Source organism: Trifolium pratense, linkage group LG4 (genome assembly GCF_020283565.1).
Source record: "Trifolium pratense cultivar HEN17-A07 linkage group LG4, ARS_RC_1.1, whole genome shotgun sequence".
NCBI classification, from domain to species: Eukaryota; Viridiplantae; Streptophyta; class Magnoliopsida; order Fabales; family Fabaceae; genus Trifolium; species Trifolium pratense.
The window spans coordinates 27,697,611-27,713,798 of NC_060062.1; positions in this window are offsets into that span (position 1 = coordinate 27,697,611).

Below are 16,188 nucleotides of genomic sequence, written 5' to 3' on the forward strand. Positions count from 1 at the left end.
AAATACATAAACAATACTTCAAATACTCATTAGCAACGGTGACCGAACCAGAAATATTGAGTAGTGGGGGCAATCGGACTTTGATTATTGTTCTGGGCCGAGCATAGATGCTCGAGCACTGGAGGATGTCGAACAATAATGTCTTGAGCTAGCCTATCACGAAGAGCCCGCAAGCCCTGCTCGACTCACCAACGGTCTGATACTCTCACGTATCGTAACGGCCGTAAACTGGAATGATGAGCATTTACTGCACATCAAGGCCTCCAAGCCGTTTTCCGGCAGCCACTTGATGGCCATTAATGCCATCAAGGGTCTTGGCCCAGCGCTGGGGGCTATATAAACGCAACTCCTTGTCATTTGTAAGGTACGCATTATTTTAAGCATAGAAACCTTCACTTCACCTCACTGACTTGAGCGTCAGAGTGCCTGCAGGTACACAACCCCCCTCCGTTTCAACAGGGGCCTTATCCACACCAACGCCGGCGCGGTCGCACTTCTGATCAGGTAAGATCAGTGGCGCCGTCTGTGGGAACCTAGCTTCCCTGTTTTTTTTCCAAAGCCAAAACAAAAAGCTTCCATCAAACAACCAATTTGCGATCAATGGTTGGCGTCAACAACCACCAGGTTCCGGAGCACATGGCGGAGAACAACGTCCAACCAATGGATTACGCGCCATACCACCCTCAAGATGGGCAAATGGCGTCCGTAACGGAGGATAGCCAAGGAGGGCAAAACATGAATGACGAGCCCTACAACCCTGAAGAACCGCAGATCTCTGTGGCTACACTGCCACTGGCGACTGCGGCAATGGCTCTTCCTCCGGGGGCTCCCATGCAGGACATTATGGCTGCTTTGGTTAACGTGATCAACCGCCAGTCGGACATGATCCTGCAGCAGAACCAGAAATTCGAGCAGCATAACAGGAGGCTCGAATCCCAAAGCCGTCGAATAGACGCTATTGCTGAATCAAGAGTGACGGTACAGCCCCGTCGAACTCAACGCTCACTCACACCTGTAAGAAGCAGAACTTTTTCCAGGTCGCGGTCACCACCTCCTCACAGAAGGACTGAAAAGAGGGTGAGCCCAAGGAGAAATGAGGAATCATCTCGAAACTCCCCACCTCCGAGGAGACATTCCCCAAGAAGGGATGACCCTCCTCGACATCAGAGGCACCGATCCCCGGCTGAAAAGGAAAGCCATCAAGGCCCCCTCTCCCGTAGGATTCGAGAACTTCCTTTGCCGGTCGGGCTAGAAAAACCACCAGCAATGGACACTTACGATGGCTCGACTGACAGACCCAGACGAGCACATCGAAAACTTAGAAGCTCTCCTCGAGTACAGGAATGTACGAGGATCTATCAAGTGCAAGCTCTTTCCCACCACCTTGAGGAAAGGCGCGATGGCTTGGTACAAGAGTCTGGCCCCGGGATCCATCGATTCTTGGACGGATCTCTGCGCCCGCTTCAGAGCACACTTCACGTCTTCGAGGCGTCATCCGAAGACGGAAGCAACGCTCGAAGCCATCATCCAGGGCGAAACTGAACCCCTCAGGTCTTACCTCGAACGTTTCACCAAGGCATCCGTCGAGGTGAAAATCGAAGAGAGCATGAAGCTATATCTCCTCGACAGAGGACTTCGTCGAGACAGCGATTTCGCCAAAGCTGTCGGCATCGAAGAACCAAAGACACTGGACGCTTTCTTCGAAAAGGCGCAAAAATACATCGCCTACGAAAAAAAGCAAAAGGCCATAGACCTGAGAAGACCTAAAGGCTATGAGAAATCTAAAAGTCATGAAAAAGATGAAGCTGGAACCTCACGAAGAGGTAATGAAAGAGGAAGGGAGGATAGGGTCAAGGAATCCAAACCTCCACGTGGAAAGTTTACTGGATACACTCCACTGAATGCTCCAAGAGAGCGAATTTTTGCAGAAGTCTCCTCTGCGGACTTCAAGAAAGCTGGGATTCACTTCCCAAGACAGCAGCCCCTAAAGGCAAATACTGATAAGACAAAATTCTGTCGTTATCACAAGCCATGGGCACGTCACTGAAGACTGCGTCCATTTGAAAGACACCATTGAAATTTTAATACAGAAGGGCTATGCCCGAAAATACGTCCAAAACAATGAGCAAGTACAACAACGAGAGCCTTGATACGCCTAAAAATATGCTATTTATTTAGTTAATTTACTATTATATTTTAATTATTTTTATTTCGATTTCGAAGTTTTATATTATGAATCGTTACTTATTTCTCGTATTTTAAATAAACAGATAAAAAGTGTACGAGTTGAAGAAAGGAGCGAAAACGGACCGAAAAGGAGCAAAAATGGACAAAAAGGACCACACATGTGCAGCCAATTGGGCCACACATGTGCAGCCCACCAAACACACTTGACGGTCACCAAGAAGCCCAAAGTGGCGCCTGCCACAAGGAAACAAGTGCTGCTCGCCAGCCAACCAAAAGTGGCAACCGCCACATGCACCAAAGTGGCCCTCGCCACTCCCTTTCATCATGGACGTCCAGTTGATCCAACGGCAACGCGCTACTTTTCCTTAAGTCCCACATCGGACAGATTTGCTCTTTTGTCTCTTGTAATTTAGTATAAATAGGTCCCTTTTCTCCACTTTCTAAAGGACGAACCGATAACACTTGACTAGAGAATTGAAAACTAGGCTTAGTACCACAAGGTTTTCTTCTCTAAAGTCGAGAGTTTAGTATTATTTTATTCTCCGTTGAGAATAAAATAAGTTTTTTTTTTTTATTTTCCTACCGTTACGCTGTCGGAATCCGTACTCGAGATTTCTTTTTAATTCAGGTTCTTATTTTATTTTATGGTCTTATTTATTTCTTGTCTTTATTTTATTGCTTTTATTTTATGCTTTTAATTTCTGTTTTTATTTTTATTATGTCTATTTATTTATTTGCTTATTTTATTTTTATGTCTTTATTTTTAGTTATGTCTAGCTAAATTTAGCGTTGCTAGGATGTGTAGTTAGTAGCTAATAGGGGTTCGGTAGTTAATTCGCGCTTAATAGTTTTCAACCACCAGTTTTAAATAAATACGTTTTCAAATAATTCGTCACGAGAGTGAGGATTGTTTTAAAGGCATTAAACCAACATTGACGAGAGTTGAGGTTTAGGGTCGGATAGTTAAAACTGACCGTTAGTTCTAAGTCCGCGAGAGCTATTTAGGATTAATGAGTTTTATATTGATTTTCAAAGGTACTTATATAGGTAAGTGAGCGCGTGAGAGCTGAGCATTTATTTTATCTAAGTATAACGCTAGTCAAGATTTGCGAGAGCTGAGATTAGTGTTTTTAAATTAAATATAATTCTTGAAAACTGACAACGGTTTTATTTTCTTAAGCAGTTTTTAATTAAGCGTTGATTATAATTCGTCACGAGAGTGAGAATTAATTAAAGTAAAAATCAATAGAGCGAGAGCGTGAGATTTCTACTAGATAGTAAAAACTGAACATTAAATCTAATTCGCAACGAGAGTTGGGATCAGAATTAATTAAATTATATTGTTTTTCAAAGAGTATTTTATTAGCGGGTGTGAGGACGAGAGTTAAGCACCACCTTTATAATTTATAATACTATCTGAATTGTATTTTTAAAACAATATAGTTTCGAAAATTTAATTGTTTACACCACTAAAATCTAGAAGTAATGCAACTACTTTGTAAAGTATTTTATTAATTTCATGATGAGAGTTGTGAGAGCTGGAAGTGAGAACGGCTTTCGCCTGGAGCATCGATTTTATTAAAATACGACAATTAGATGTGGTAGTAATTTTGTCTAGCGCGAACTAAGTATTGAACCCTCTGAAGCAACTAATAGCACGTCCTAGCAATATTTTATTTACATATTAAAAATCTAAAAAAATATTTATTTCTCTTATTTTAGTTATTCAATTAATCATAACCCTTTAAATCATTAGCCTTAGATTTACAAAGCAACACTAGAATACGGTAGGTCGATTATTGGTCCTTTCGGTTCGATATCTTTTAAAACTACACGACACGACTGTATACTTGCAGTCACGTTGTCGCGTCCGATCAAGCCTCGAGAAGTCGCCATGGCCATCGACGCTCCCGAGCAGGAGGACAACCGAGCCGTGGTCCTGCAGGCCCTCGCCATCTCGGTACCAGAAATCCCTCTTCCCTCCCCGGGATCGGATGAAGAAGCACTAATGAGGCACTTCAATGCCCACATGAGCGGCTCATGGGAAAACTTCCCAAAAGCAATGGTGATAACAGGAGGAGGGATCAACAGAAGCACTATTGGGTCTGTGAAAAGAAAATTCCAAGAGCTGGAGAGCATTTGTTCGGTGAACCCCGTCACCGTCTCAAAGCCCGAGGAAGGCTCCAACCCGCTCGCCTTTTACAAAGAAGAAGTTCCCGGGGGCTCCCCCAACTATCAAATACCATTGTTGGTGAGAGATCGCATGGCGAACTTCGACGTCCACCGAATTCTCGTAGATCAAGGGAGCTCGTGCGACGTAATGTACCCAGGACTCTTCAAAACACTGCAGCTGTCAGAAAAGAACCTGATCCCACATGTAGGACCTGACCTTCAAAGGTTCAATGGGTCAACTACTAAGCCTTGGGGTTACGTGGATCTCATCGTCACCTTCGGCGAGGGAAAAGCAATGAAGTCCGTGAGAACACAATTCATGGTCGTCGATTGCCCCTCACTGTACAACTGCATCATTGGCAGAACTACGTTAGCTGAGCTGTATGCAGTGTCATCCACCATCCATCTGAAGTTAAAATACTACACTCAAAACGATCAGGTCGTAACCATCAATGGTGATATAGCCGCTGCAAGGAGATGTTTTGAAGCAGCGGCGAAAAATCTGAACACCGTGGTAACCCCCAAGAAATCAGAGCCAAAGAAAAATCCGGGGGTAAACACCATTGGAACTTCTGTGGACCTCGATGCTCGACTCACCAAAAAGGAGCACAAAGAGGATAAGCAAAAAGACCTCCTCATTGCTGAAAAGAAAATCTATCGCCCAATTCCGGACGGAGATTTCGAGCTGGTACCTCTCGACGAGGACCCCCTCAAAGGAATCAAGATCGGAACAGGACTCCCTGACTTGGTCAAAAAACAGCTGATCGCCTGCTTAAAAGAGAACGCTGAACTGTTCGCATGGAGCGCGGCGGAGATGCATGGAATCGACCCTGAGGTCGCTTGTCATCAATTGACTTTAGATCCTAGGGCTAGTGCCGTTGTTCAGCGGCGTAGGAAGCAGTCTCCCGAAAAAGCGGAGGCTGCCGAAAAAGCAGTAAAAGACCTCTTGGAGGCAAATTTCATTTCGGAAGCTAGGTACACTACCTGGCTCTCCAATGTTGTACTTGTTAAGAAATCGAATGGAAAATGGCGCATGTGTGTTGACTATACCGATTTTAATAGGGCTTGCCCTAAAGACGCTTACCCCCTGCCTAACATAGACAAATTAGTAGATAATTCATCAGGATTTAAATTACTATCGTTTATGGACGCATACTCGGGTTATAATCAAATAAAAATGACTGAAATTGACAAAAAGAAAATAGCGTTTATGACCGAATCTGGTAATTATTACTATAACGTAATGCCTTTCGGGCTCAAAAATGCAGGCGCCACATACCAAAGGATGATGAACAAGGTATTTAATAATGAAATAGACAATATGCTCGAAGTTTACATGGATGATATGATCGTCAAATCTGAAGAGGAAGTCGATCATACAACCCATTTGAAAAAGGTATTCGACCAGGCGAGAAAATATAATATGAGGTTCAATCCCGAAAAATGCACCTTCGGCGTAAAAGCTGGGAAATTCCTCGAGTTTTACTTAACCGAAAGAGGAATCGAGGCTAACCCCGATAAGTGTAGAGCGTTCTTCGAATTCCCAACACCGGACTCGAAAAAATCAATCCAATCGCTAAACGGGATGCTCACCGCTTTATCTCGCTTCGTTGCAAAATCCGCTCAACACGCGTTACCTCTGTTCAAACTACTTCGAAAAGAATCCACGTTCGAATGGACAAAGGAATGCGAAGATGCATTGCAACACTTAAAACAAGCATTATCCGAACCTCCAGTCTTAACTCGACCACGCGAAGGAGAAACCCTGTATCTTTACCTAGCCGTAGCATCATAGGCCATTAGCGCCGTACTCATAAGAGAAACCGAGCAAGGGCAAAAACCTGTCTATTTCGTGTGCAAAGCTTTGCAAGGACCAGAACTCCGATACTTACAGATTGAAAAAAGGCCTTAGCAGTAGTCATGACCGCGAGGAAATTAAGGCACTATTTCTTAGCTCACTCCATCGTCGTTCGAACGGACCAGCCTATTAAGCAGCTCCTCGCAAGACCAGACATGACAGGTCGAATGCTAAAATGGTCGCTCGAGTTGTCCGAATTTGAAATCTTTTATGAAACCAGGAAGGCTTTGAAGCCCAAGTTTTAGCAGCCTTCATAGCTGAGATGACCACGCCATCTACCCCGGATAAAAACAAATGGACCATCTTCGTAGATGGATCCTCAAATCCGCAAGGGAGTGGCGCAGGAATAATGCTCGAAAATAGCGAAGTAGTGCTCATAGAAGTTTCACTCGAGCTCGCCTTTCCCACCAGAAACAATCAAGCTGAGTACGAAGCCTTCTTGGCAGGGTTAAATTGGCCGAGGATATGGAAGCCGAGGAAATTAAGATATTCACGGACTCACAACTCGTTGCATCACAAATAGCCGGAGAATACCAAACAAAAGACGAACGGCTCACGGAATACTTGAACTTAATTAAAGAAAAACTAACCAAGTTCAAGCAATCCGAGATCAAGCATGTTCCACGCGAACACAATGCGAGAGCAGACATTCTGTCGAAGCTCGCAAGCACAAAGAAAAAGAAGGGCGGAAATCAATCGCTCATTCAGGAAACGCTATCCAAACCGAGCATAGCAAAACCTTCCGAGGTATTCCTAATATGCGAAATCAATGCCAACAGCTAGATGACACCCGTGTTCGAATTTTTGAGCACGGGAAGCCTGCCAATCGATAAAAAAGAAGCGACTAAGGTCAAAAGAAGAGCATGCGCATACGTAATCCTCAATGGGAGAATGTATCGCCGAGGGTTTTCCATCCCTTTGTTAAAATGCGTCGAGGAGAGCGAAGTAAGCTCGATCCTCAGCGAAATCCATGAAGGAATAAATGGCCAACACATTGGTGGGCGCTCCTTGGCGAGAAAAGCTTTGCGAGCAGGGTTTTACTGGCCCACCATGCAGGCAGATTCAAAAGAGCACGTAAAGAAGTGCGACAAATGCCAACAACACGGGGATATGCAGTTGGCTCCCCCTAGCGAGCTAAAGACACTCTCATCCCCGTGGCCGTTTTCATGGTGGGGGATGGATCTCCTAGGACCATTCCCGACAGCAGCAGGACAAAATAAATACCTAATAGTGGCCGTCGACTACTTTACGAAATGGATCGAGGCCGAACCCCTCGCCAACATCACAACATTCAATGTGTTGCGATTTTTCAAACGCAATATACTTGAGAGATTTGGGATCCCTCAAGTTGTCATCACAGATAACGGGACTCAATTCACAGACAAGAAAGTGCGAGAATTTATGGCAAAAGTGGGCACAGCCCAACATTTCACGTCTGTCGAACATCCGCAGACGAACGGTCAAGCCGAAGCCGCGAACAGGGTTATATTGGGAGGTCTCAAAAGAAGATTGGACAAAGCAAAGGGGAAATGGACAGAAGAGCTACATAGTGTACTCTGGTCTTATCGAACAACCCCACACTCTACAACGGGAGAAACGCCGTTCCGACTAACATACGGAACAGAGGCCGTAATTCCAGTAGAAACCGGGGCGTCCTCATTTCGAACAGAGATACCCCTTGAAGGAGAAGATAACCACAAAACGCTCAGAGAGGAGCTCGACCTCTTAGAGGAACTCCGAGACGGAGCAGCCTTTCGAGAAGCAACTTTGAAACAGAAAATAGCAAAACGGCATGACAAAAAGGTCATTAAACGAGAATTTGACATCGGCACGCTAGTGTTACGACGAAATCAAAAGAATTCCCATGAGGGTAAACTCGCTGCCAATTGGGAGGGACCATATCGAGTCCGAGCTAAAACCGAAAATGGTGCCTACTATCTGGAAGATCTCTACGGTAAAGAGCTTCCTCGACCTTGGAATGCTTAACAACAACCCCTCTCCTCGTTACTAGTTTGGATAACATCTCCAAACACTTAGAAAGGTTCCCCGCACCTTCTAAGCTCGGCATCAACGATACTAGCTATCATAACGATGACCACTATCTAAACATACACTAGCGCGAAGATGTAAGAGTCCGGCGTATAGAATCTTTAGAAAATTAGCTAAGTTAAATCTACAAACTGGAACGATCATACCACAACACACATTTAGATCGGTACCGGAAGTAAAAACATCGCACAAAATTTTTCGCATAAAGCCTAAGTCTAAGCATAAAGATAAAGGTAAAATTGCGAATGAATAAATAAAAGTGCAGAATAAATTAAAGCAATCACGAGGATTGCGAAATGTTAAGGGTACAAATCAAAAAGGGCGAACACAAGGCCCAAGCAAATTCGAATAGTACATAAATATTTAGGGAGAGGGGGGTGAGAGAATTTGACCATCCCGAACTTCCTTTTCCTCGTCCAAGCCCTCCTCGGATAAACTAGGGTTAAGGATCTTGAGCTGGGCCACGACATTGTTGAAGCTGAAGGTAGCCGCGACAACCATGTTGGACTCATACTCCTGAATCTTTGCAATTAAAGCAGCACGGCTAGAAGAGGCGAACTCACCTTGGGGATCGATCTCCTTCTCTTCCTCCTCGACCGTACCAGCTCCCTGGTGTCCCGCCAACCTGTTCTCCAGATCATTAATTTTGGTCTTTAACTCCTTCAAGATACCTTCCCTCTCCTCCGACAAAGTCTTGAACTTCTCCTCGGCTTCCTTAAGGTTAGAACGCAGGGTCTTGTGTTCCTCTCTATAACCTTCACAGGAGGCCTCAGAATCAGCTAACTTCTTCTCCAGCACTCGTAACTCCCTGCGAGCATCATCCCTCTCCGCCAGGTATTTGCACTCCCGACCATTCAAAAAGGTCGCCACCTCGATCAATTTGAGAAGAGCTGTGGTCTGGGTAGCAATCTCACCTCGCAAAGCTTCGGGACCCATGTCCATAAGGATTGCTTCATCTGCTCTGTTGATCTTCACTCTGGTCTTCCCGTCGAGCAGAGGACCATGGGCAAAAACTGGAGGAAGAACAAAGTCGTCAGCAGGAACCCCGGGGGTCAACCTGTGAGGACCAAGGGCTGAAGAATCATCTTGATTTTCGAGGTCTACAACCTCTTGTTGCTGACGAGATGAAGTATCCTCTACGTCATTCACCCGGAACCTTTTGGAACGATCCGCCACAGAAGAGTTGGTCGGAGAGCGATGTGCAGAGGATGCCGCAGCTGTATTGCTCGCATCCCTCTTGTTTTTCGCAGCGCAAGCTTGACGAAGCGCAGCAGCAGCACTAGACATTTTACCTGCACGGAAATGCGGACAACAGTTAAAAAACAAAACAAGACATACAAGTAAAAGCAAAGCACGCAATAAAAAGCAAAGCGCATGAATAAAATGAAAGTAAACTGCGAGCATACTCCAAAAAGCAGTTAATATTTCCGGGGTATCGCAAGCGATCAACTCCCTTGTGCCAATCAACTTCGTACTAGTCACTCTCTGACCATCCTCCCCGAGCAAAGGCTCGCCGTCAGGATTCTCCAAAACATAAGGAGGAATGCCTTCCACGAATTCCACCAATTTTTTATAGTCCAATCTTTCCTCGGCGGTAAGCTCTCCCAGCTTATAAACAAATTCACTGGTCGCCATGGAGTAATGCTCTTTACGCCAATAAAAAGGAAACTTAGCAAAATCCTCCTCTATAGGACGACCCTGGTCATCAGGAACTTCCCGTCCTTCGCTGTCAACGAAGTACACTCTGCGGACGAAATTTTGCCACCCCTTCAAAGTCATGGGCCTCACCCCATAAAAAATAGCTTTAAATCCTCGTACTGACTCCTCGTACATGTCGAAGAGGCGCTTTCGTTGCCTCAAGGAAACGCATCCATGTTTGGAGTCCGGAGTCGGGGCCCCTTTTACGAGCTTTCCTTTCCCTTTCGCCTTTTCCCCACGAGGACAGCTGCGCTGAAGGCCGAAATGGTAGAAAAACAAGGGCAGGGTAGGACCCAAACCCAAATGCTCGACAGTCATTTCAAAAGCCTTTATAAAAGCTAAAGAATTTGGATGCAGTTGGGAGGGGGCTAAATGAAGGTGACGAAAAATCGACACTTCGAGATCTGTAAAAGGCAGTCTTATCCCCAGATGTTTGAATGCGATCTCGTACATAGGGATAGTTCCCCACACCCAAACACTGCAAATCCTGTGACGAGCAGTCGGAATTCGCACTTCGAAATCTTCGGTGGGAGGAGTCTGGATATCCGTGCACATCGTGTCCGGAATTTTGTTCTCACAATCCTTATAAATCGACTCTGTTTCGCGTGGTTCGTCCGCTACCCACGAATGGTCAGCTCGTCGGCGAGACGAGGAAGGCGGCTGTTGGCCTAAAGGCGGGGCTTGTCCTTGAGACCCTTCAGCCATTTAAAACCTGAAAAAGCAGTGGAAGAAAAAGTGAATTCGAATTCAAATCCACCCTTCCACTGTAACAGCCCGGGCCCCTTTTCTACGTATTTAGTAGGCAATCCCGGCTGTCACCTCACGATCTTCTCCACCGCCATCTCTAGTGGAGTTTTTGCCTTCCGTGGGAATCGAACCACATACCCTGGGGTTCAAATACGTGTTCAATCCATTCCCACTACCAATTGGGCTACGTAATACGTGTTCAACACCATTATCTCGAGAAAATCGCAACACAAAGGGTAATGCGAGATCCTCGGAATCTAATCCCCGATATTTTCGGCAAGGTACAAAAGGGTCATAAATGCTAGCGAACGCCAAAACAAAGCATCATGACCCTCGACAAGTTCGTAAACTTGGGCACATGCTCAAAAAATTATAACATATGCTCAGCTCGGCTTACTCGGAAAATTATAACATATGTTCGGAACGGCTTGTTCAAAAATTATAACATATGTTCAAAGGAATCGCACAATTAAAGCACAACTGCAAAAATAAAAAGACGCTCGAAAGACTAAATTCAATGTTCTTTATTAATAAGAAAACAGTACAGAATGAAAGAAAATTACAAAGGATCCGAGCATCTAATCCTCATGCTCGGAATCCGAATCAATCTTCAACAATTTTGCTGGCTTCATCTTGGACTCCACTGTCATCTGGGACTCCCCTTCGTCAGAAGAAGAGACAAGAGGATAAAAGTCCTGAGGCTTGTAAGTCTTCAAGAACTCTGCATAGTCCCCGTCTGTACTATCAGAATCTGACGAATCGGATACATCTGAAGAGAGAATTATGGTTTCTACCTTGACCTCCTTCGCCTTCTTTGAGCGGGTAACCCTAGCGGTGGTCACCTCCACCTTTTTCTTCCCTTTCTGAGACTTTGAACTCTCGACAGCAACCTTCTTGGTATTCTTCCTTTCCATCGTTATTGCTTGAGGCACAATCGTGTAAGGTAAAAGAAAAAGCAGCAAGAATTTATAGAAAAACTTGCCGCCTAAAGGCCCAACATCGTGTTTAACGGCCCACAATAAATGCATAGGGCGGTTGCAACTACCTAGGGTTGACCACTTGGGGAAACGTTTTTTCCTTTCCCAAAGCTTGACTTTGACCAAAGGGAATTACGAAACCTTGAGAGAACAAGCGTGACAGGCCACCTCGATAAAATCATGTTCGACAAAGTGGAAGATCTTTCAGAAGCGCTGGATGAACCACTCATACTTCAAGTTATCATGCTCATCAACGAGCATAACAACTTGGGGGGCTCCTGTTCTGGGCCGAGCATAGATGCTCGAGCACTGGAGGACGTCGAACAATAATGTCTCGAGCTAGCCTATCACGAAGAGCCCGCAAGCCCTGCTCGACTCACCAACGGTCTGATACTCTCACATATCGTAACGGCCGTAAACCGGAATGATGAGCATTTACTGCACATCAAGGCCTCCAAGCCGTTTTCCGGCAGCCACTTGATGGCCATTAATGCCATCAAGGGTCTTGGCCCAGCGCTGGGGGCTATATAAACGCAACTCCTTGTCATTTGTAAGGTACGCATTATTTTAAGCATAGAAAACCTTCACTTCACCTCACTGACTTGAGCGTCGGAGTGCTTGCAGGTACACAACCCCCTCCGTTTCAATAGGGGCCTTATCAACACCAACGCCGGCGCGGTCGCACTTCTGATCAGGTAAGATCAATTATAGTATGTAAAATCAATATAATTTTTATATGTTAGTCTTGATATATTTTGAACATAATATAAACATAAAGATGTTCGACATAATAGATGAACGTAACATGAACACATCTTAATCACAAAAGAGTCACAACATTGACATTAACATGAATATAACTTATGAATAGAAAACAAAGTAGTGGGTGGGTGGAGAGGAGCACCATGTATTATATAAGGTGGGGTACTATGAATTTCAAAAACTAGTGGGAGTTCATGCCTGCAGAGAGGACAACGTAGCTCCGTCGCTGGCATCATACATAATTTTCTTATAAATACATTAATAATCGTTTAGCTTATGATCGATAATAAAGCGGGTATGTCAAAATCATAATGATCCACATTATTTTTGTATGATTTATGGAAAACAAACTCTCTATCGGCATTTATTATTAATCATGTACTTTTTCTTTTCTTTTTTCTGACAGGAATTAATCATGTACTATTAACATGAATACTCAATAGTTGTCGCTGAATTCAAGTTTAACGGATTTTAGTTAATTAAGGATAAATTATTTAGAAAAATTAAAATTTGAATACTATTTTACAATTCTTTTTGGTCAGAATCTACTTAAATTATGATTAAACCTTTTGTTATTATTCCCTCCGTATCAAATTATATGTTACTTTGAGAAAAAAAATGTATTAAATTGTAAGTTACTTTACATTACTAATGAAGCATTTAATACTATTTTTTTAATTGTATCATTAATTATTTATTACTCCTTTTTATTTTAATTCTTCATTTTATCTTTCTTATACTATTAATGAAGAACAATTTTGTAAACTACCTCATAATTTCACTTTTTCATACAACATTAACTACATTTATTAATTTGTATAATTTGACCAAAGTGACTTATATTATTGTACGAAGGGAGTATTATCTCTTATCGGAGAATTGAACACAAAAAAAAATAATAAATAAAGGTGTAGCTTAGTCAATTGCACCGTATAAACTTGTGAAGGAAAATTTGGATACAAAAATAAAAATTGTAACTTTTTTTTACAAAAATTTTGCAACATTTTTTTAGGAATAAGGAATCATAAGCATAAACAATGTTTTAGTGTTCGTTTGGATTAACTTATTTTTGTGAGGTAGCCTAGTGGCTAGAAATTTCACCTTTTTTAAGGTGAAAGTGGAGTGTCCAGGATTCCAACTCCGGCTCCTGCATATAAAATGCGGATGTAATAACTTCGGGCATGGCCAGCTCCCATAGTTTGACGGGCGGTGTGTACAAGGCCCGGGAACGGATTCACCGCCGTATGGCTGACCGGCGATTACTAGCGATTCCGGCTTCATGTAGGCGAGTTACAGCCTACGATCCGAACTGAGGACGGGTTTTTGAAGTTAGCTCACCCTCGCGGGGTCGCGATCCTTTGTCCCGTCCATTGTAGCAGTGTGTCGCCGGATGTCCCTACCAACTGAGCAAGCTCACGGGACTGGATTAACTTATTTTTAAGTTTATGCAAACAACTTATGCAATATAAATTAAGTTTTATACTATATTCACACTAACGAAAAAGAACAAAGAAAAAAGGTTTTCTCTCTAAAAAAAATCTCTCTGACCCTTCTCTAGTAAATCTTTCCAGATCGGCTCCTTTTCATCCAAATCATTCCTTTCTGATGTAGTCTAGCTAATTGGTGGTGGTGCGATGAGCGGGAGCTGCCCTCCGCACCTCCTTAATCCAGATCGGCGCCAGAGTTTTCGTGGTGGTTTTGGTGGTCTGATCTTTGATCTATTCTGCCTTCACCGGTTGCCTCCTCGTGGCGGTTTGGTTCCCTCAGCCACGTTGTAACCTCAAAGGATCACGTTTCTCCCTTTCCTGCGAGTTCTGTTGGTTTTTTATTTTGTTCGTTCGGTTTTGTGGTGGCCGCCGGTGCCGGGTCACGCGTTTTCTGGTAGTTTTGAGTTTTCGCAGCTCTGGTTTGATGGGATTGGCGTCCTCAATGTCCAATTTTGGTTGATCTGCGTTCTCTCTAATTGCCGTCATCGGTTTTTGTTCGCCGCCGGTGTGTTCGTAAAGTGTGTGTTATGTGCTCGTCGGCGTGCTGTTCTTCGATTGGTTTTGTTTGATTTCGTTTTGTTTTCTCTCTGTTTTGTACCGTTAGTTTTTGTTTGTGTTTCTGGATCAGAGATTGGGTGGTATATCGGTTTTGTTAACCCGAAAATGTTTGGTTCTCTTAACCCGTAAGGGTCGTTACTAACACGCTTTGGGTTCAAAAGCGTCGTTCTTCTGAAACTGGCTGTTTTGGTGTTCTTGCGCTTTTCGTTTCTGTGATGTTCCAGGTCTGTTGAAATCTGCAGGTCTCAAGGCTTCAGGACTGCTTTAGTCTGGTACAGGCTTCTTATCCATTTATGTTCTTGTGACTGTTCTCGGATTGTTTTGTTCGAAAGAACTGTTATGCCCCCTGCTTATTCAGGGGGTTGTTGGCACGTGGTTCTGGTTCCGTGTTGGCAGTTGGTCCATTCGCTAAGTTTTGAACCCTTTTTTATCTTGGTGATGCTCTCAATCTTCATCTTTTTTTGTAAATTGGTTTCGCGCCCGTACGCGGGTTCGCTGGGTTGCGCTCGTGATGAGTGTTTGTATTGTTATGAATGATTAGGGCTATTCGACCTGGTTTTGTTTATTCACGGTGTATTCCCATTTGGTTATAACTGGGTCAGGTTTAATGTCCACCGGTCTCTGTATCTTTAGTTTTTTATTTAATATATTTATTTTTTTGCTTAAAAAAAAGTTCACACTAGTAAAAATTGTATTTTTACAAGTTATTTTATCATAAATTACCTTGACAAACTTATAATAATACATAAAAACTGCATAAACTGTTTGCATAACTCAAAAATAAGCTAATCCAAACATGCTCTTAGTGTTTATGGTTAAGATTATTTATTCCTAAAAAATTGTGTTACAAAATTCAAATCCAAATTTTGTCTTTCTAATTTTTTTAATTTTTGTTTGGTCAAGTGTCTTCCCAGTTCCCAAACTTATACTCCCCGTCCCAAATTATAAGAAGAAAAAAAAAACCACATTTATTAAGAAAAATCAAATCATTACAATTTGGTGTATGTATTTTTGTATTTTTTTTTAAATAGGTTCATGGGAATATGTACAAATAATTTTCATTGACTTTTTTTTGTTAATTAGTTTAGTGGTTAAAATTTCACTTTTTCAATGTGAAATAGTGGGAGTACCGGGATTCGAACTTCGGTATATGTATTTTACATGCAATGTCCCAACCAATTGAGCTATGCTCACGGAGACATTTTCATTTATTATTGCTTATTGATAAAAGTGAAGAGAGAAAATTCAATGCAATTTCTATTTAATTTTATGAGAATAAATAGAAAAAAATTTTAGAAAAGAGAAATTTTAGTTTTTCTCTATTATAATTTGGGACAAAGAAATTGAAATTTTTTCTCGTAAATTGAAACAGGTGAATATAGTGGCAATTGACTAAACTACAACAATCGTTAGTTGGTTTAGTGGTGATTGGCGCTGAACTTGGAAGGGAGGACCGCAGTTTGATCCCCCGCAACAACGATCGGGAGGAGGCTGAAACCACTTGATGTCAGAACTGACCCCCGAACCAGATTAAACTGGAGGTGACAACAAAAAAAACTACACCATTATTTGTTTTTATTGTTCAACTCTCGTTTAACAAAAAGGTCTTGACAAGGGTCCTAAAAACTCTCGTGTAAACTAGTACCTATTCCTTTTGCCATGTACTTTATGCAAAAGGCAACTCTCGATAATG